General features: G+C 47.5%; 1 long non-coding RNA gene across 1 annotated transcript in view; it reads right to left on the bottom strand.

The window, feature by feature from the left end:
* Positions 1-690: 690 nt before the first annotated feature.
* Positions 691-21435, bottom strand: part of LOC309654016 — an 83949-nt gene continuing 63204 nt past the window's right edge. The window contains exon 2 of the long non-coding RNA XR_014259724.1: positions 691-817. This is a non-coding gene — a long non-coding RNA (uncharacterized lncRNA). The remainder of the gene's footprint in view (positions 818-21435) is intronic.

Raw genomic sequence — 21435 nt, 5'->3', positions numbered from 1 at the left:
GTCATCACAATGCTCCATGACACTTGTCATCAAAATGCTCGATGGCCCTTGTCATCACAATGTTCCTTGGTGCTTTTCATCGCAATGTTCCATGACAACTCTCATCAAAATACTCCAAGATTTGTTTCATCCCAATGCTCCATGGCCCTTGTCATTACAAATCCACATGATCCCTTTCATCACAATTGTCCATGGCAACTTACATAAAAATGCTCCATGCCCCTGTCATCACAATGCCCAAAGATATCTGTTTTTACAATGATCCATGACCCTTGTCATCACAAGGCTCCATGTCCCTTGTATTCACATTGCTCCATGGCCCTTGTCATCACAATGCTCCATAGCGCTTTTCATCGCAATGCTCCATGACCGCTTTCAGCACAATGCCCCATGACCCCTGTCATCATGATGCTCAACTGCCCTTGTCATCACAAGTCTCCATGAAACATTTCCTCAAAATGCTCCAGTACGCCTTTCATCCAAATTCCCCGTGGCCACTGTCATCACAATTCTCCATGACCACTGTCATCATAATGGTCCATGACCCGTTTCATCTCAATGCTCCATGACACCCGTCACCACAGTGCTCCATGGCCTTTGTCATCACAATGTTCCATGTCCCCTATAATCAAAATGCTCCATGCCTTTTTCCTCACAATGCTCCAGAATTCTTGTCATCACAATGTTCCATGACCGTGGCATCACAATGCTCCATGGCCCTTGTCATCACAATGCTCCAGAATTCTTGTCATCACAATGTTCCATGACCGTGTCATCACAATGCTACATGACCCTGGTCATCACAGTTCTCCCTGACCTTTGTCATCACAATGCTCTATGTCGCTTTTCATCACAATTCTCAATGACCACTTTAATCACTATGCTCGCTGACCATTTTCATCACATTTCTCTATTGTCATTACAATTCCCCATCGTCCCTTTCTTCACAATGCTCCATGATGCCTGTCATCACAATGCTCCACGGCTTCTGTTATCACAATGCTCCAGGACCAGTTTCATCACAATACTCCATCCCCCTTGTCATCACAGTGCACAATGAAACCTTTCATTACAATGCTCCATGACACTTGTCATCACAATGCTCCATGGCCTTTATCGTCACAATGCTCCCAGGCACTTTTCATCACGATGTTCCATGAAAACTTTCATCACATTGCTCCATGACCATTGTCAGCACAATAGTCCATAGCCTTGTCAACACAATGCTGCATAATCCCTGTCATCACAATTCTCCATGACTGCTGTCATCACATAATCCAGGACAATTTTCATAACAATGCTTCATGCCCCCAGTCATCACAGTGCTCCATGATACATTTCATCACAATTCCTAGATGATCAATGTCATCACAATGCCCCATGACACCTGTCATCACAATTCGCTATGACCCTTGTCATCACAATACTCGATGAACTGTGTCATCACAGTGTTCCAGGACACATGTCATCACAATGATCCATGACTACTTTCATCACAATGCTCCAATACACCTGTCATCACAATGCTCCATGGCCCCTGTTATCATATTGCTCCATGATTTCTTTGATCACAATGCTCCATGACCAGTGTCATCACCATGCCTCATGACGCCTGTCATCTCAATGCTCCATGGCCCCTTTCATCACAATGCTCCATGAACCCAGTCATCACAGTGTTCCCTGCCCTTTTCATCGCAATGCTCCATGGGCCCTGTCATCACAATGCTCCATGCCCTTGTCATCAAAATGCTCCAGAACTCTTGTCATCATACTGCTCCATGCCAATGTCATCAAAATGCCCCATGACACTTGTCATCACAATGCTCCATGGCCTTTGTCATCACAATGTTCCATGGCCCCTGTCATCACAATTCTCCATGCCCTTGTCATCAAAATGCTCCAGAACTCTTGTCATCATAATGCTCCATGCCAATGTCATCAAAATGCCCCATGACACTTGTCATCACAATGCTCCATGGCCTTTGTCATCACAATGTTCCATGGCCCCTGTCGTCACAGTGCTCCATGATACCTTTCATCACAATTCCCCATGACCGATGTCATCACAATTCGCCATGGTCCTTGTCATCACAATCCTCCATGAACCGAGTCATCATAAGGTTCCAGGACACTTGTCACCAAAATGATCCATGATCACTTTCATCACAATGCTCCATGAACCCTGTCATCTCAATGCTCCATAACCTTTGTATTCACAATGCTCCATGGCCCCTGTAATCACAGTGCTTCATGACCCCTTTCATCACAATGCTCCAAGTCTGCTTTCATCACAATGCCCCATGACGCTTACCATCACAAATCTCCAAGGCCACTCTTACCAAAAAGCTCCATGATCCCTGTCAGGAAAATGTTCCATGACACTTTTCGTCACAATGCTCCATGACCCTTGTAATCACAATGGTACATGGCCTTGTCATCACAATGTTCCATGGCCTCTGTCATCACGATGCTCCATGGTCTTTCTCATCACAATGCTCTATGACCCCTCTCATCACAATGCTTGATGACCATTGTCATCACAATGCTCCAAGGCCACTGTCATCACAATGCCTCATGGTCTTTGTAATCACAATGCTCAATGACCCCTGTCATCACAATGCTCCATGGCCCCTGTAATCACAATGCTCCATGCCCTTTTCATCACAATGCTCCAGAACACTTGTCATCATAATACTCCATTCCCGTGTCATCCCATTGCTCAATGACACTTGTCATCAAAATGTTCCTTGGCCTTTGTCATCACAGTGCTCCATGATACCTTTAATCAAAATTCTACATGACCACTTTCATCACAATGCAAGATGACCAATGTCATCACAATGCCCCATGATATGTTTCATCACAATTCGCCTTGGCCCTTGTCATATCAATGCTGTATGAACCGTGTCATCACTAGGTTCCAGGACACTTGTCATCAGAGTGATCCATGACCACTTTCATCACAATGCTCCATGAACTCTGTTATCTCAATGCTCCATGGCCTTTGTATTCACAATGCTCCATTATCCCGATAATCACGTTGCTCCATGAACACTTTCATCACAATGCTCCTTGACCACTGTCACCGTAATGTCCCATGACATCTCTTATCACTGTGCTACAAGGCCACTCTCATCAAAATGCTCCATGATCTGTGTCAGCACAATATTGCATGACACTTGTCATCACAATGCTCCATGATCCCTGTAATCACAATGCTCCATGCCCTTGTCATCACAATGCTCCAGGTCTGTTGTCATCACCGTGCTTCATGCCCGTGTCATCACAATGCTCCATGAATCTTGTCTTCACAATGCTCCATGGCACATGTCATCACAGTGTTCCATGACCCCTGTCATCACAATGCTCTACGGCCTTTGTGATCACAATGCTCCGTGACCTCTGTCAACACAATGCCTGATGACGCCTGTCATCAAAATGCTAAATGGCACTTGTCATCATAATGCTCTATGACGCCTGTCATCACTATTCTCCATGTCACTTGTTATCACAATGCTTCATGGCCCCTGTAATCACAGTACTCCATGACCCCTTTCATCACAATGCCAAATGCCACCGCTCATCACAATTCTCCATGGTATTTGTCATCACGATTCTCCATGACACTTGTCATCACAATGCTCGATGGCCCTTGTCATCACAATGTTCCTTGGTGCTTTTCATTGCAATGCTCCATGACAACTTTCATCAAAATTCTCCAAGATTTGTTTCATCACAATGCTCCATGGCCCTTGTCATTACAAATCCACATGATCCCTTTCATCACAAATCTCCATGGCAACTTACATAAAAATGCCCAATGATACCTGTTTTTACAATGATCCATGACCCTTGTCATCACAAGGCTCCATGTCCCTTGTATTCACATTGCTCCATGGCCCTTGTCATCACAATTCTCCATGAAACATTTCCTCACAATGCTCCAGTATGCCTTTCATCCCAATTCCCCTTGGCCACTGTCATCACAAATCTCCATGACCCCTGTCATCGTAATGGTACATGACCCGTTTCATCTCAATGCTCCATGACACCTGTCATCACAATGCTCCATGTCCTTTGTCATCACAATGCTCCATGGCCCCTGTAATCACAGTGCTCCATGACCCGTTTCATCTCAATGTTCCATTACCTCACTCATCACAATGCCCCATGTCCCCTGTAATCACAATGCTCCATGGCCCTTGTCATCACAGTGCTCCAAGCCTTTGTCATCACACTGCTTCATGGCCCCTGTAATCACAATGCTCCATGCCCTTGTCATCACATTGCAACATGCCATTGTCAGCAAAATGCTCCTTGGCCCTTTTAATCAAAATTCTCCATACCCTTGTCATCACAATGCTCCAGATCTCTTCTCAACCCAATGCTCCATGCCCGTGTCAACACAATGCTCCATGACACCAGTCATCACAATGCTCGATGACCCACATCATCACAATGCTACATGCCTTTTTTATTGCAATGCGTCATGAACCTTGTCATCAAAATGTTCTATGACCCCTGTCAACACAATGCTCCTTGACCCTTTCATCACAATGCTGCATGATCACTGTCATCGCTATTCTCCGTGACCGCTGTCATCAGAATGTTCCAGGACCATATTCGTTACAATGCTCCAGGACCCCTGACATCACAATGCCCGATTACCGCTGTCATCACAGTGCTCCATGGCCTTTGTCATCACAATGTTCCATGGTCCCTGTCATCACAGTGCTCTATGATACCTTTCATTATAATGCTAGATGACCACTGTCATCACAATGCCCCATGACACCTGTCAGCACAATTCGCCATGGCCCTTATCATCACAATGCTCCATGACCACTGTCATCACAATGCCCAATGACGCCTGTCCTCAATATACTCGATGGCCCCTTTCATCACAATGCTCCATGACCCCTGTCATCACCATTTTCCATGACAGTTGTCATCATAACGTTCCATGACCCCTGTCTTCACAATGCTCCATGCCCGTGTCATCAAAATGCTCCAGAACACTTGTCATCACAATGCTCCATGCCCTTTGTCATCACAGTGCTCCATGTTCCCTGTCATCAGAGTTCTCCATGATACTTTTCATCACAATTCTTCATGAACACTCTCATCAAAATGCCCCATGACGCCTTTCATCACAATGCTCCATTCCACTTGTCATCACAATGCACCAAGCCCTTGTCAGCACAAAGCTCCTTGGCCCCTGTCATCACAATGCTCCTTGACTCCTGTCAGCACAATACTACATGGCCTTTTTCATCACAATGCTCCATGACCACTGTCATCACAAAGCTCGATGACCCTTGTCATCCCAATGCTCCATGCCATTGTCATCAGAATGCTACATGGCCCCTCTAATCACAATGCTTCATGCCCTTGTTACCACAATGCTCCAGAATTCTTCTCATCATAATGTTCCATGGCCGTTTCATCAAAATGCTCCATGACACTTCTCATCACAATGCTCCATGACCTCTGTCATCACAGTGTTCCCTGCCCATGTCATCACAATGCACCAGATCTCTTCTCATCACAATGCTCCATGCCCGTGTCAACACAGTGCTTCAAGAACCTTGTCATCACAATGTTCCATGACCCCTGTCATCACAATGCTCCATTCCCTTGTCATCACAGTGCTCCATGACCTCTGTCATCACAATGCTGCATGACACTTGACATCACAATGTTCCATGATCCCTGTAATCACAATGATCCATGACCCCTTTCCTCACAATGATCCAGAACCCCGTTCATCACAATGTTCCATGCCACTTGTCATCACAATGATCCTTGCTCTTGTCATCACAATGCTCCGTGGCCCCATTCCTCACAAAGCTTCATTATCCCTTTCATCACAATGTTCCTTTCCAATTGTCATCACAATGCTCCATGCCCTTTTCATCACAATGCTCCATGGCGCTTGTCATCACAATGATCCAGAGCCTTAGTGCCTGAGTTGGGAGTAGTATCTTTGCCTCATTTAGGGACACTTTCAGTGCCTGAGTTGGGATTAGTGTCAGGGTCATAGTTAGGGAAAGTGTCAGTGCCTGAGTTGGGAGTAGTCTCAGGGCCTTAGTTAGGGAGAGTGTCAGTGCCTGAATTAGGAATAGTGTCAGGGCCTAAGTTACATACAGTGTCAGGGCCTGAGATAGGAATAGTCTCAGGGCCGTAGTAAGGGACAGTGTCAGTGCCTGAGTTGTGAATTGTTTCAGGGCCTTAGATAGGGACAGTGTTAGTGCCTGAGCTGGGATTAGTGTCAGGGTCTTTGTTAGGGACAATGTCAGGGCGTGAGTTAGAAGTAGTGTCACGACGTTAGTTAGGGCCAGAGTCAGGGACTGAGTAAGGAGCATTCTCAGGGCCTTAATTAGGGACAGTGTCAGTGACTGTGTTAGGAAGAGTGTTAGGGCCTGATTTAGGAGTAGTGTGAGAGCAGTACTTAGGGACAATGTCAGGGTCTGTGTTGTGAGTAGTGTAAGAGCCTAACTTAGCGACAGTGTCAGTGCCTGAATTGGGAGTAATATAAGGGCCTTAGTAAGGTACAGTGTCAGTGGTTGAGTTGGGAGTAGTATCAGGGCCTAGTTAGGGAAAGTGTCAGTGCCTGAGTTGGGAGTAGTATCAAGGTCTTAGTTAGGGATAGTGTCAGTGCCTGAGTTGGTAGAAGTGTCAGGGCCTTATTTAGTGAAAGTGTCAGTGCCTGAGTTGGTAGTAGTGTCAGTGCCTTAGTTAGGGACAATATCAGTGGGTGAGTGGGCAACAGTGTCGGGGCCATAGTTAGGGACAATGTCAGTGGGTGAGGTGGGAGCAGTGTCAGGGTCGTTGTTAGGGACAGTCTCAGGACCTGAGTTAAGAGTAGAGACAAGGCCTTTGTTAGGGAGAGTGTTAGTGCCTGAGTTGGGAGTAGTGTCAGAGCCTTAGTTAGGTACAGCAGCAGCGCTTGACTTGGGAGTAGTTTCAGGGCCTTAGTTAGGGACAGTGTCAGAGCCTGAGTTGGCAATAGTACCAAGGCCTTAGTTATGGACAGTGTCAGGGCCTGAGTTATTGGTAGTCTCAAGGCCTTAGTTAGGGAGAGTGTCTGTGTCTAATTTATGGGTAGTGTTAGGGCCTAAGTTATGGACAGTGTCAGTGCCTGAGTTAGGAGTAGTGCCAGGGCCTTAATTAGGGACAGCTTCAGTGCCTGATTTGGAAGAAGTGTCAGGGCATTAGTAAGGGACAGTGTTAGTGCCTGAGTTGAGAGCAGGGTCAGGGGTTTAGGTAGGGACAATGTCAGTGCCTGAGTTGGAAGTAGTGTCAGGGCCTTAAGGACAGTGTCAGTGGCTGAGATGGGAGTAGTGTCAGGGTCTTAGTTAGGGACAGTGTCAGGGCATGAGTTAAGAGTTGTGTCAAGGCCTTAGTTAGTGAGAGTGTCAGTGCCTGAATTGGGAGTAGTATCAGGGCCATAGTTACAGACAGTGTCAGAGCCTGAGTTAGGAGTAGTGTGAGCACCTTAGTTAGGGAGAGTGTCAGTGCCTGAGTTTGGAGTATTGTTATGGCCTTATTTAGGGACAGCATCAGTACCTGAGTTGGGAGTAGTGTCAGACCCTTATTTAGGGACAGCGTACCTGCCTGAGTTGGGAGTAGTGTCAGAGCCTTACTCTAGGGATGGCGTCAGTGCCTGAGTTGGTAGTAGTGTGAGGGCCGTAGTTAGGGACACTGTCAGTGCCTGAGGTGGGGGTAGTGTCAGGGCCTTTCTTAGGGACTGTGCCAGGGCCTGAGTTAAGAGTACTTATTTAGGGACAGTGTTAGTGCCTGAATTGAGAGTACTGACAGTGCCTTAGTTACGGACAGTGTCAGTGCCTGAGTTGGGAGTAGTGTCAGGGCCTTAGCTAGGGACAGTGTCATTGCCTGATTTGTGAGTCATGTCAAGGTCTTAGTTAGAGACAGCGTCATTGCTGGAGTTGGGAGTAGTGTCAGGGTCGATGTTGCGGACAGTGCCAGGACCTTAGCTAAGAGTAGTGTTAAGGCCTTAGTTAGGGAGAGTGTTAGTGCCGGATTTGCAAGCAGTGTCAGAGCCTTACTTAGGGTCAGTTGCCGGGCCTGAGGTTGGAGTAGTCTCAGGGCCTTAGTTAGGGAGATTGCCAGTGGCTGAGTTAGGAGTAGTGTCAGTGCCTAAGTTATGGACAGTGTCATTGTCTGAGTTAGGAGTAGTGTGAGGGCCTTTCTTAGTTATAGTGTCAGGGCCTGAGTTAGGAGTAGTGTCACGGCGTTAGTTAGGGCCAGAGTCAGGGCCTGAGTAAGGTGCATTCTCAGGGCCTTAGTTAGGGACAGTGTCAGTAACTGTGTTAGGAATAGTGTTAGGGCCAGTTTTAGGAGTAGTGTGAGAGTGGTATTTAAGGACAGTGTCAGGGCCTGTGTTGTGAGTAGTGTAAGGGCCTAAGTTAGTGACAGTGTCAGTGCCTGAGTTGGGGGTAATGTCAGGACCTTAGTTAGGGAGAGTATCAGTGCCTGATGTGGGAGTTGTATAAGGGCCTAGTTAGGGACACGGTCAATGCCTATGTTCGGAGTATTTTCACTGCATTAGTTAGGGACAGTGTCAGTGCCTGAGGTGGGTGTAGTGTCAGGACATTAGTAAAGGACAGTGTCAGTGCCTGAGTTGTGAGTAGTATCAGGGTCTTAGTTACTGACAGTCTCAGTGCCTGAGTTGGGCAAAGTGTCAGGGCCTTATTTAGGGACAGTGTCAGTTCCAGAGTTGGGATTAGTGTCAGCACCTTAGTTACGGATAATATCAGTGGCTGATTTGGCAGTAGTGTCGGGGCCGTAGTTAGGGACAATGTGAGTGGCTGAGTTGGGAGTAGTGTCAGTGTCGTTGTTACGGACAGTGTCAGGGCCTGACTTAAGAGTAGTGTCAAGGCCTTAGTTAGGGAGGTTGTTAGTGCCTGAGTTGGGAGTAGTGTCAGAGCCTTAGTTAGGGACAGCATCAGTGCTTGACTTGGGAGAAGTTTCAGGGCCTTAGTTAAGGATAGCGTCAGTACCTGAGTGGGGAGTATTGTCAGTGCTTTAGTTAAGGACACTCTCAGTGCCTGAGTTGAGAGTAGTGTCCGGGCCATAGTTAGGGATAGTGTCAGAGCCTGAGTGGCAGTAGTATCAAGGACTTAATTATGGACAGTGTCAGGGCCTGAGGTAGGAATAGTCTCAGGGCCTTACGTAGGGAGAGTGTCAGTGTTTGATTTATGGGTAGTGTCAGGGCCTAAGTTATGGACAGTGTCAGTGTCTGAGGTAGGAGTAGTGTGAGGGCCTTTATTAGTTATAGTGTCAGGGCCTGAGATGGGAGTAGTGTCAGGGTCTTAGTTAAGGACAGTGTTAGGGCATGAGTTAAATATTGTGTCAAAGACTTAGTTACAGAGAGTGTCATCTCTTGAGTTAAGCGGAGTGTAATGGCCTTAGGTAGTGACAGTGACAGTGCCTGAGTTACGAGTGTTGTCAGGGCCTTAGTTAGGGACAGTGTCAGGGCCTGAGTTGAGAGTAGTGTCAGAGCCTTAGTTAGGGACAGCACCAGTGCCTGAGTTGAGAGTAGTGCGAGTGCCTTAGTTAGGGACAGCGCCAGTGCCTGAGTTGGGAGTAGTGTCAGGGCCTTTGTTATGGACAAAGTCAGTGGCTGAGATGGGAATAGTTTCAGGGTTTTTATTATGCACAGTGTCAGGGCCTCAGTTAAGAGAAGTGTCATGGCCTTAATTTGGTAGAGTGTCAGTGTCTGAGTTCGGACTAGTGTCAGAACCTTAGTTAGGGCCAGCGTCAGTGACTGAGTTGGGTGTAGTGCCAGGGCCTAAGTTACTGACAGTGTCAGGGCCTGAGTTAGGAGTAGTCTCAGGGCCTTAGTTAGGGACAGTGTCAGTGACGCTGTTAGGAATAGTGTCAGGCCCTGAGTTAGGAGTAGTCTGAGACCGGTAGTTAGGAACAGTGTCAGGGCCTGAGTTTTGAGTAGTTTCAGGGCCTTAGATAGCAAATGTATCAGTACCAGAGTTGGGAGTAATGTCAGGGCCTTAGTTAGGGACGGTGTAAGTGCCTGAGTTGGGAGTAGTGTCCGGGACTAGTTAGGGACAGTGTCAGTGCCTGAGTTGGCAGTAGTGTCAGGGCATTAGTAAGTGACACTGTTAGTGCTTGAGTTGAGAACAGGGTCAGGGCCTTAGGTAGGGAGAATATCAGTGCCTGAGTTGGAAGTTGTGTCAGGGCCTTTGGGACAGTGTCAGTGGCTGAGATGGGAGTATTTTCAGGGCCTTAGTTAGGGACAGTGTCAGCGCCTGAGGTAAAAGTAGTCTCAGGACCTTAGTTAGGGAGTATGTCAGTGCCTAAGTAAGGAGTAGTGTCGGGGCCTAAGTTAGGGACAGTGTCAGAGCCTGAGTTGGTTCTATTGTCTGGGCCTCATTTAGGGACAGTGTCAGTGCCTGAGTTGGGAGAAGTGCTATGGCCTTAGTTAGTGACAGCGTCAGTGCCTGAGTTGGGAGTAGTGTCAGGGCCTTACTTAAGGATGGCGTCAGTGCCTGAGTTGGGAGTAGTGTGAGGGCCGTAGTTAGGGACACTGTCAGTGCCTAAGTTGGAGGTAGTGTCAGGGCCTTTATTAGGGACTGTGTCAGGGCCTGAGTTAAGAGTAGTGTCAAGTCCTTAGTAAGGGCAGTGTTAGTGCCTGAGTTAAGAGTAGTGTCAGGGCCTTAGTAAGGGACAGTGTCAGTGCCTGGGTTGGGAGTAGTTTCAGGGCCTTAGTTAGGGACAGCGCCAGTGCCTGAGTTGGGAGTAGTGTCAGGGCCACATTTAGAGACGGTGTCAGTGGCTGAGATGGGAGTAGTGTCAGGGCCTTAGTTACGGACAGTGTCAGTGCCTGAGTTGGGATTAGTGTCAGGGTCTTTATTATGCACAGTGTCAGAGCCTGAATTAAGAGTATTGTCAAGGCCTTAATTTGGTAGAGTGTCAGTGTCTGAGTTCGGACTAGTGTCAGAACCTTAGTTAGGGCCAGCGGCAGTGCCTGAGTTGTGTGTAATGCCAGGGCCTAAGTTACTGACAGTATCAGGGCCTGAGTTAAGAGTAGTCTCAGGGCCTTTGTTAGGGACAGTGTCAGTGACGCTGTTAGGAATAGTGTCAGGCCCTGAGTTAGGAGTAGTCTGAGACCGGTAGTTAGGAACAGTGTCAGGTCCTGAGTTGTGAGTAATTTCAGGGACTTAGATAGCGAAAGTGTCAGTGCCGGAGTTGGGAGTAATGTCAGGGCCTTAGTTACGGACAGTGTCAGTCCCTGAATTGGGAGTAGTGTCAGGGACTAATTAGGGACAGTGTCAGTGCCTGAGTTGGCAGTAGTGTCAGGGCATTAGTAAGTGACAGTGTTAGTGCCTGAGTTGAGAATGGGGTCAGGGCCTTAGGTAGGGACAATGTCAGTGCCTGAGTTGGAAGTAGTGTCAGGGCCTTCTGGACGGTGTCATTGGCTGAGAAGGGAGTAGTTTCAGGGTCTTAGTTAGGGACAGTGTCAGGGCATGAGTTAAGAGTAGTGTCAAGGCATTAGATAGGGAGAGTGTCAGTGCCTGATTTGATAGTAATTTCAGGACCTTACTTAGGGACGGCGTCAGTGCCTGAGTTGGGAGTATTGTGTGGGCCATATTTAGCGACACTCTTAGTGCCTGAGATGGGGGTATTGTCAGGGTCTTTGCTAGAGATTGTGTCAGGGACTGAGTTAAGAGTAGTGTCAAGTCCTTAGTTAGGGACAGTTTTAGTGCCTGAGTTGGGAGTAGTGTCAGGGTCTTAATTAGGGACAATGTTAGTGCCTTAGTTGGAGGTAGTGTCAGGGCCTTAATTAGGTAGAGTGCCTGTGCCTGAGTTGTGAGTAGTGTCAGAGCCTTAGTTAGGGACAGCGCCAGTGCCTTAGTTGGCAGTAGTGTCAGAGCCATAGTTACGGACAGTGTCAGTGCCTGAGTTGGGATTGGTGTCAGGGTGTTTAATATGGACAGTGTCAAGACCTGAGTTAAGAGTAGTGTCAAGGATTTAATTTGGTAGAGTGTCAGTGCCTGAGTTGGGAGTATTGTCAGACCATTAGTTAGGGACAGCGTCAGTGCCTGTCTTGGGAGTATTGCCAGGGCCAATGTTACAGACAGTGTCAGGGCCTGAATAAGTAGTATTCTCAGGTCCTTAGGTAGGTACAGTGTCAGTGTCTGTGATAGGATTAGTGTCAGGGCCTGAGTTGTGAGTAGTTTCAAGACCTTAGTTAGGGACAGTGTCAGTGCCTGAGTTGTCAGTAGTGTCAGGGCATTAGTAAGTGACAGTGTTAGTGCTTGAATTGAGAATAGGGTCAGGGTCTTAGGTAGGGACAATGTCAGTGCCTGAGTTGGAAATAGTGTCAGGGCCGTCGGGACAGTGTCAGTGGCTGAGAAGTGAGTAGTTCCAGGGTCTTGTTAGTGAGAGTGTCAGTGCCTGAGTTGGGAGTAGTATCAGGGCCTTAGTTAGGGACAGTGTCAGGGCCTGAGGTAGAAGTAGTCTCAGGCCCTTTGTTAGGGAGCATGTCAGTGCCTGAGTAAGGAATAGTGTCAGGGCCTAAGTTAGGGACAGTGTCAGAGCCTGAGTGAGGAGTAGTGTGAAGTTCTTAGTTAGGGACAGTGTCAGTTCCTGTGTTGGTTCAATTGTCTGGGCCTTAGTTAGGGACAGCATCAGTGCCTGAGTTGGGAGTAGTGTGAGGGCCGTAGTTAGGGACACTCTCAGTGTCTGAGTTGGATGTAGTGTCAGGGTCTTTGTTAGGGACTGTGTCAGGGCCTGAGTTAAGAGTAGTGTCAAGTCCTTATTACGGGCAGTGTTAGTGCCTGAGTTGAGAGAAGTGTCAGGGCCTTAGATAGGGACAGTGTCAGTGCCTGGGTTGGGGGTAGTTTCAGGGCCTTAGTTAGGGACAGTGTCAGTGCCTCTGTTGGGAGTAGTTTGAGGGCCTTAGTTAGGGACAGTGTCAGTGCCTGAGTGGGGAGTAATGTCAGGGCCTTAATTAGGGATAGTGTCAGGGTGTGAGTTGGGAGTAGTGCCAGTGCCTTAGTTAGGGATAACGCCAGTGTCTGGGTTGGGAATAGTGTCAGGGCCTTAGTTACGGACAGTGTCAGTGCCTGAGTTGGGATTAGTGTCAGGGTCTTTATTATGGACAGTGTCAGGGCCTGAGTTAAGAGTAGTGTCAAGGCCTTAATTTGGTAGAGTGTCAGTGCCTGAGTTGGGAGTATTTTCTGACCCTTAGTTAGGGACAGCGTCACTGCCTGACTTGGGAGTAGTGCCAAGGCCAAAGTTACGGGCAGTGTCAGGGCCTGAGTAAGCAGTATTCTCAGGGCCTCAGTTAGGGACAGTGTCAGTGCCTGAGTTGGCAGTAGTGTCAGGGCATTAGGAAGTGACAGTGTTAGTGCTTGAGTTGAGAATAGGGTCAGGGCCTTAGGTAGGGACAATGTCAGTGCCTGAGTTGGAAGTAGTGTCAGGGCCTATGTTAGGGACAGTGTCAGGGCCTGAGTTAGAAGTAGTCTCAGGGCCTTAGTTAGGGACAGTGTCAGTGACTGTGTTAGGAATATTGTTAGGGCCAGATTTAGGAGTAGTGTGAGAGTGGTATTTAGAGACAGTATCAGGGCCTGGGTTGTGAGTAGTGTAAGGGCCTAAGTTAGCAACAGTGTCACTGCCTGACTTGGGAGTAGTGTCATGGCCCTAGTTAGGGACAGCGTCATTGCCTGAGTTGGGAGTAATTTCAGTGCCTTAGTTAGGGACAGTGTCAGTGCCTGAGTTGGGAGTAGTGTCAGGGCCTTAATTAGGGATAGGGTCAGTGCTTGAGATGGGAGTTGTGCCAGTGCCTTTGTTAGGGACAGCGCCAGTACCTGGGTTGTGAGTAGTGTCAGGGCCTTAGTTATGGACAGTGTCAGTGCCTGATTTGGGATTAGTGTCAGGGTCCTTAGTATGGACAGTGTCAGGGCCTTAGTTAAGAGTAGTATCAAGGCCTTAAATTGTTAGAGTGTCAGTGTCTGCGTTGGGAGTAGTGTCAGACCCTTAGTTACGGACAGCGTCAATGCCTGAGTTGGGAGTAGTGCCAGGGCCTATGTTCTGCACAGCATCAGTGCCTGATTTGGGAGTAGTGCCAGTGCCTTAGTTAGAGACATCGCCAGTGCCTGAGTTGGCAGTAGTGTCAGGGCCATAGTTAGGGACGGTGTCAGTGGCTAAGATGGAAGTAGTGTCAGGGTCTTAGTTACGGACAGTGTCAGTGCTTGAGTTGGGATTAGTGTCAGGGTCTTTATAATGCACAGTGTCAGAGCCTGAGTTAAGAGTATTGTCAAGGCCTTAATTTTGTAGAGTGTCAGTGTCTGTGTTGGGACTAGTGTCAGACCCTTAGTTCGGCCCAGCGTCAGTGCCTGAGTTGTGTGTAGTGCCAGGGCCTAGTTTACTGACAGTCTCAGGGCCTGATTTAGGAGTAGTCTCAGGGCCTTAGTTAAGTACAGTGTCAGTGACTGTGTTAGGAATAGTGTCAGGCCCTGAGTTAGGAGTAGTCTGAGACCGGTAGTTAGGAACAGTTTCAGTGTCGGAGTTGGGAGTAATGTCAGTGCCTTAATTGGGGACAGTGTAAGTGCCTGAGTTGGCTATAGAGTCAGGGCCTAGTTAGAGACAGTGTCAGTGCCTGAATTGGCAGTAGTGTTAGCGCATTAGTAAGGTACAGTGTTAGTGCATTAGTTGAGAGAATTTCAGTGCCTTAGGTATGGACAATGTCAGTGCCTGAGTTGGAAATAGTGTCAGGGCCATAGGGACAGTGTCAGTGGCTGAGATGGGATTAGTGTCAGGGTCTTAGTTATGGACAGTGTCAGGGTATGAGTTAAGAGTAGTTCCAAGGCCTTAGTTAGGGAGAGTGTCAGTGCCTGAGTTGGGAGTAGTATCAGGGCCTTAGTTAGGGACAGTGTCGGGGCCTGAGGTAGAAGTAGTCTCAGGTCCTTAGTTAGGGAGCATGTCAGTGCCTAATAAGGAGTAGTGTCAGGGCCTAATTTAGGGACAGCATCAGCGCCGGATTTGGGAGTAGTTTCAGGGCCTTACGTAGGGACCGCTTCAGTGCCTGAGTTGTGAGAAGTGTGAGGGTCGTAGTCAGGGACACTGTCAGTGCCAGAGTTGGGGGTAGTGTCAGGGCTTTTGTTAGGGACTGTGGCAGGACCTGAGTAAAGAGTAGTGTCAAGTCATTAGTTAGGGACAGTGTTAGTGCCTGAGTTGAGAGTAGTGTCAGGGCCTTAGTTAGGGACAGTGTGAGTGCCTGAGTTGGGAGTAGTTTCAGGGCCTTAGTTAGGGACAGTGTGAGTTCCTGACTTAAGAGTACTTTCATGGCCTTAGTTAGAAACAGTGTCATTGCCTGAGTTAGGAGTAGAGTCAAGGCCTTAGTTGGGGCGAATATCAGGGCCTAAGTGAGGAGAAGTATCAGTGCCTGTGTTAGGTATATTATCAGCCCCTGAGTTAAGAGTAGTGTCAGGGCCTTAGTTATGGACACTGTCAGTGCCTGAGTTGGGAGTAGTGTCAGGGTCTTAGTTAGGGACAGTTTCAGTGCCTGGGGTAGGAGTAGTGTCAGGGCCTTAGTTTGGGACAGTGTCAGTGCCTGAGTTAGGAATAGTGTCAGAGGCTTTGTTAGGGACAGTGTCAGGGCCTGAGTTAAGAGTAGTGTTACAGCTTTAGTTAGGACCAGTGTCAGAGTCTTAGTTAAGACCAGCATCAGGGCCTATGATAGGAATCAGATCAGGGCCTGTGTTACGAGTAGTGTCAGGGCCTTAGTTAAGGACAGTGTCAGGGCCTGAGTCCTGACTTACTCCTTACTCTCCTCACTAAGGACTTTTGACACTACTGCTAATTCAGGCCCTGATAATGTCCCTAACTAAGGTCCTGAAACATTCCCTGGCTAAGGTCCTCAACTTCTCCTAAGTTAGACCCTGATACTGTCCCTAACAATGGCCCTGACAGTACACCTAACTTAGGCCCTGACCTGATACCTAACAAAGGCTCTGTTGCTAGTCCAAACTAAAGCCCTATAATTGGTCCTAAATAAGGCCTAGACACTAATCCTAACTCAGTCCCTAAAAGTGTCCCTAACTAAGGCCCTGACAGTATGCCTAACTCAGGATCCCATACGATTCCTAACAATGGTTCTGATGCTAGTCAAAACTAAGGCCCTGAAATTGGTCCTAAATAAGGCCTTGACACTAATCCTAACTCAGGCCCTAGCACTGTCCCTAACTAGGTCTCTGACAGTACTCCCAACTCAGACCCTGACACTGTCCGTAAGCAAGGCCCTGACACTACTCCTAACTCAGTCCCTTACACTGTACCTAACAAAGTCTCTGATGCTAGGCCTAACTCAGGCCCTGAAACTGCCTGTAGCTGCCATTACTATCTAAAGTCCTGACGTTATACTGAGCTAATATCCTGACCTATGTCTTTCCAAGGTCCTGAAACTGTCCCAAAGTAAGCCCTGACGCTGTCCCTAAGTGAAGACCTGAGGCTGTCCCTAACTCAGGCCCTGAAGCTTTCCTTAACTGAAGCCTTGAAGCTGTGACTAACTCAGGCCCTGATCATGTACCTAACGAAGACCTTAATGCTGATCCAGCAAAGACGCTGATGCTGCTCCAAAGTCATGCCCTGACAGTGTGCCCAGCTAAGGGCCTGACATTAGGCCTCATTCAGGCCCTGTCACTCTCCCTAAGTCAGGCCCTGATGCAGTCCCTACCTGAAGTCCTAACACTGGTTCTGAATAAGGCCCTGATATTCTGAGTAACAACGGTCTTCACACTATCCTTAGATCATTTCCTGACACGATTCCTAGCCTTTAACCTAAGCCTGTCCCGAGCTAATGTCTTACCTCTTATGCTAACTAAAGACCTTATGCCGTGCCTACCTCAGGCACTGAATTTAGTCCCAAGGCTGCTAGACTGTCCTTAACTAGGCTTCATGCCCTTATCGTCACAATGCTCTGTGACCACTGTCATCACAATGCTACACGCCCTTATCATCACAATTCTCCATGACCCCTTTCATCACACTGCTCCATGGCCCTTGTCATCACAATGCTCCATGGCACTTGTCATCACAATCCTCCGTGAACCCTGTAATCACAATGCCCCATGGCCACTTTCATCACAATTCTACCTGACCCCTTTCATCACAATGCTCCATGACCATAGACATCACAAGGCTCCATGCCCTTATCATCACAAGGCTCCATGCCCTTATCATCACAAGGCTCCATGACCACTTTCATCGCAATGCTCCACGCACTTATCATCACATTGCTCCATGACCCCTTTCATCACAATGCTCCATGGCCCTTGTCATCACAATGCTCCATGACGGCTTTCACCCAAATGCTCCATGACCCCTGTCAAAATAATGCTCCATGACCCTTGTCGTGAAAATGCTCCATGGCCCCTGTCATTCACAATGCCAAATGACGCCTGTCATCACAAAGATCCATGGCCCTTGTCATCACAATTCCCCATGACCACTGTCATCAGAATGCTCCATGACCCCTTTAATCACAATGCTCACAATTACCCCTGTAATCACAGTGCTCCATAACCCCTTTCATCACAATGCTCTATGCCCCAGTTCATCACAATGAGCCATGACCCCTTTCATCACAATGCTCCGTTACACCTGTCCCATGACCCCTTTCATCACAATGCATCACAATTACCCCTGTAATCACAGTGCTCCATAACCCATTTCATTACAGTGCTCCAAGCCCCGTGTCATCACAATGATCCATGACCCCTGTCATCACAAGACTCAATTAATCCTTTCATCGCAAAGCTCTAAGCCGTGTGTCATCACAATGCTCCAGTACCCCTTTCATCACAATGTTCCATGCCCCATGTCACCAAAATACTCGATACCCCCGGTAATCAAAATGATCCATGACCACTTTCATTACAATGCTCCAGGCCCCCTGTCATCAAAATGACCTATGACCCCTGTCATTACAATGCTCCAGGACATTTGTCATCATAATTCAACATGGCCCTTGTCATCACAATGCTCCATGCCCCCTTTCATCACAATGCTCCATTAACCCTTTCAACACAAGGCTCCATGGCCCTTATAATCAAAATTCTCCATGGCGCTTGTCATCACAATGCTCCATGCCCCTTGTCATCACAATGCCCCATGACCACTTTCATCACAATGCTCCATTACCCCTTTCATCACGATGCTCCATTACTACATTCAACATAATTCTCCATGCCCCCTTTCATCACAATGTTCCATTGCCCCTATCATCATAAAGCTCCATGACACTTGTCACCGCAATGCTCCATAACACCTCTCATCAAAATGCACCATGACCCCTTTCATCACAATGCTCCATGCCCCCTGTCATCACAATTGCCAATGACCCCTGTCATCACAATGCTCAATTGCTCTTGTCATCACAATGATCAATGACCCCTGTCACCGCAATGATCCATGACCCTTTTCATCGCAGTGCTCCATGACACCTGTCATCACAATGCTTCATGGCCTTTGTTATCACAAAGCTACATGACCCTTGTCACCACAAGTGTGATGACTGGTGTGATGGAGCATTTTGATGAAAGGGGTCATGGATCACTGCGTTGACAGGGGTCATGGAGCATTGTGATGATAGGGGCATGGAGCATTGTGATGACAATGGTCATGGAGCATTGTGATGAAAGGTGTGGTGGATCGTTGTGATGAAAGGGTCATGGAGCTTTGTTATAATAAGGGTATGGAGCATGGTTATGACTATGGTCATGGAGCATTGAGATGAAAGTTATCATGGGGCATTTTGATGACAAGGTTCACGGAGCTTTGCAATGAAAGGGGTCTTGGAGCATTGTGATGAGAGCGGTCATGTAGCACTGTAATTACAGGGGGCATGGATCATTTTGTTGAAAAAGACCATGGAGCTTTTTGATGACAGGCATCATGGAGCATTGTGATGAAAGGGCTCATGTGGCATTGTGACGACAAGAGCAATGGAGCATTGTGATGAAAGTGGTCACAGCAATTGTGATGAAAAGCACCAGAGAGCATTGTGATAACAAGGGTCATGGTGCATTGTGATGAAAGAAGTCCTGGAGCATTGTGATGAAAAACACCATAGAGCATTGTGATGACAAGTGTCCTGTAACCTTCTCATGACACGATTCATGGAGCACTGTGATGACAAGGGCCATTGCAAATTGTGATGACAGGTGTCATGAGGGATTGTGATGATAGTGGTCATCTAGCATTGTGATGAAAAGTATCATGGAACATTGTGATGACAGGGGTCATGGAGCATTGTGATGAAAGTGGTCATGGATCATTGTGATGAAAAGTATCCTGGATCATTGTGATGACACGTTTCTTGGAGCATTGTGATGACAAGGGCCATGTTGAATTGTGATGACAGGTGTCATGGGGCATTGAGATGACAGTGATCATGGAGCATTCTGATGAAAATGGTCATGGAGCAGCATGAATTATAGGGTCCATGGAGCACTGTGAATAAAAAGGCCATGGAGCATTGAGATGACAGGGTTCATGGAGCACTGTGATGAAAGTTGTCCTGGAGCATTGTGATGACAAGGGCTTGGAGCATTGTGATTACAAGGGCCAGGGAGCATTGTGATGAAATGGGCAGGGTACACTGTGATGACAGGGGTCATTGAGAATTGTAATGACAACTGTCATGGAACATTGTGATGACAGGGGTCATGGAGCATTGTGATGAAAGTGGTCATGAATCATTGTGATGACAAGTGTCCTGGACCACTGTGATGACACGGTTCTTGGAGCATTGTGATGACAAGGGCCATGGCGAATTGTGATGACAGGTGTCAGGGTGCATTGAGATGACAGTGGTCATGGAGCATTTGATGAAAGTGGTCATGGAGCAGCGTGATTATAGGGGCCATGGAGCATTGTGAAAAAAAGGCCATGGAGCATTGAGATGACACGGGTCATGGAGCACTGTGATGAAAGTTGTCCTGGAGCATTGTGATGAAAAGCACCATGGACCAATGTGATGCCAAGAGCCATGGAGCATTGTGATGACAAGTGCCATGGCGAATTTTGATGCCAGTTGTCATGGGGCATTGTGATGACAATGGTCATCTAGCATTGTGATGAAAGGGGCCATGGGGCATTGTGATGATAAGTGTCATGGAGCATTGCTATGACATGGGCATGGAGCATTATGATGACAATAGTTCTGGAGCATTATAATGACAAGGGCAGGGAACATTGTGATGACAGAGGTATTGGAGCATTTTGATGACAACTGTCATGGAACATTGTGATGAGAGGTGTCATGGAGCATTGTGATGACAAGGGCAGGGAACATTCTGATGAAAGGGATCATGGAGCAATGTGATTACAGGGGCCATGGAGCATTGTGAAGAAAGTGGTCATGGATCATTGTGAGGACAAGTGTCCTGGAACATTGTGATGATACGGTTCATGGACCATTTTGATGACAAGGGCCATGGCAAATTGTCATGACAGGTGTCATGGAGCATTGTGATGACAGTGGTCATCTAGAATTGTGATGAAATTACCACGGAGCACTGTGATGACAGGGGCCATGGAGCTTTGTGATGACAAAGGCCATGGAACATTTCGATGACAAGAGTCAGGGAGCATTGTGATGACACAGGCATGGAACACTATGATGACAAGAGTTCTGGAGTATTGTGATGACAGGGGCATGGAGCATTCTGTTCACACGGGCCAAGGAGCATTGTGATTACAAAGTTATGGAGCATTGTGATTGAAGGGGATATGGAGAATTGTGATGACATTGACAGGGAACATTGTTATGACACGGTTCATAGATCATTGTGATGACAAGGGCCATGGCGAATTGTGAAGACAGGAGTCATGGGGCATTGTGATGACAAGGGTCATCTAAAATTGTGATGAATGGTATGATGGAGCACTGTGATGACAGGGGCCATGGAGCATTGTGATGACAAAGGCCATGTAGCTTTGTGATGACAACTGTCATGGAACATTGTGATGACACGGGCATTTAGCATTATGATGACAAGAGTTCTGGAGTATTGTGATAACAAGGGCATGGAGCATTGTTATTACAGGGACCATGAAGCATTGTGATGACAAGGGCAGGGAATATTGTGATGACAAGGGTCATAGAGCATTATGATGACAACTGTCATGGAACATTGTGATGACAGGGGTCATGGAAAATTTTGATGATAGGGGCCATGGAGCATTGTGATAACGCGCGTCATGGGGCATTGTGATGACAGTTGTCATGGAGCATTGTGATGAAAAAGATCATGAAGCAATGTGATTACAGGGGCCATGGAGCACTGTGAATATAGGCCATGGAGCTTTGTGATGACAGGGGTCATGGATCATTTTGATGAATGTGGTCATGGATCATTCTGATGACAAGTGTCCTGGAACATTGTG

This window comes from Balaenoptera physalus (genome assembly GCF_965194825.1).
Source record: "Balaenoptera physalus genome assembly, contig: HAP1_SCAFFOLD_1694, whole genome shotgun sequence".
In the NCBI taxonomy this organism is placed as follows: Eukaryota; Metazoa; Chordata; class Mammalia; order Artiodactyla; family Balaenopteridae; genus Balaenoptera; species Balaenoptera physalus.
This window is presented reverse-complemented; position numbering and strand designations above follow the sequence as displayed.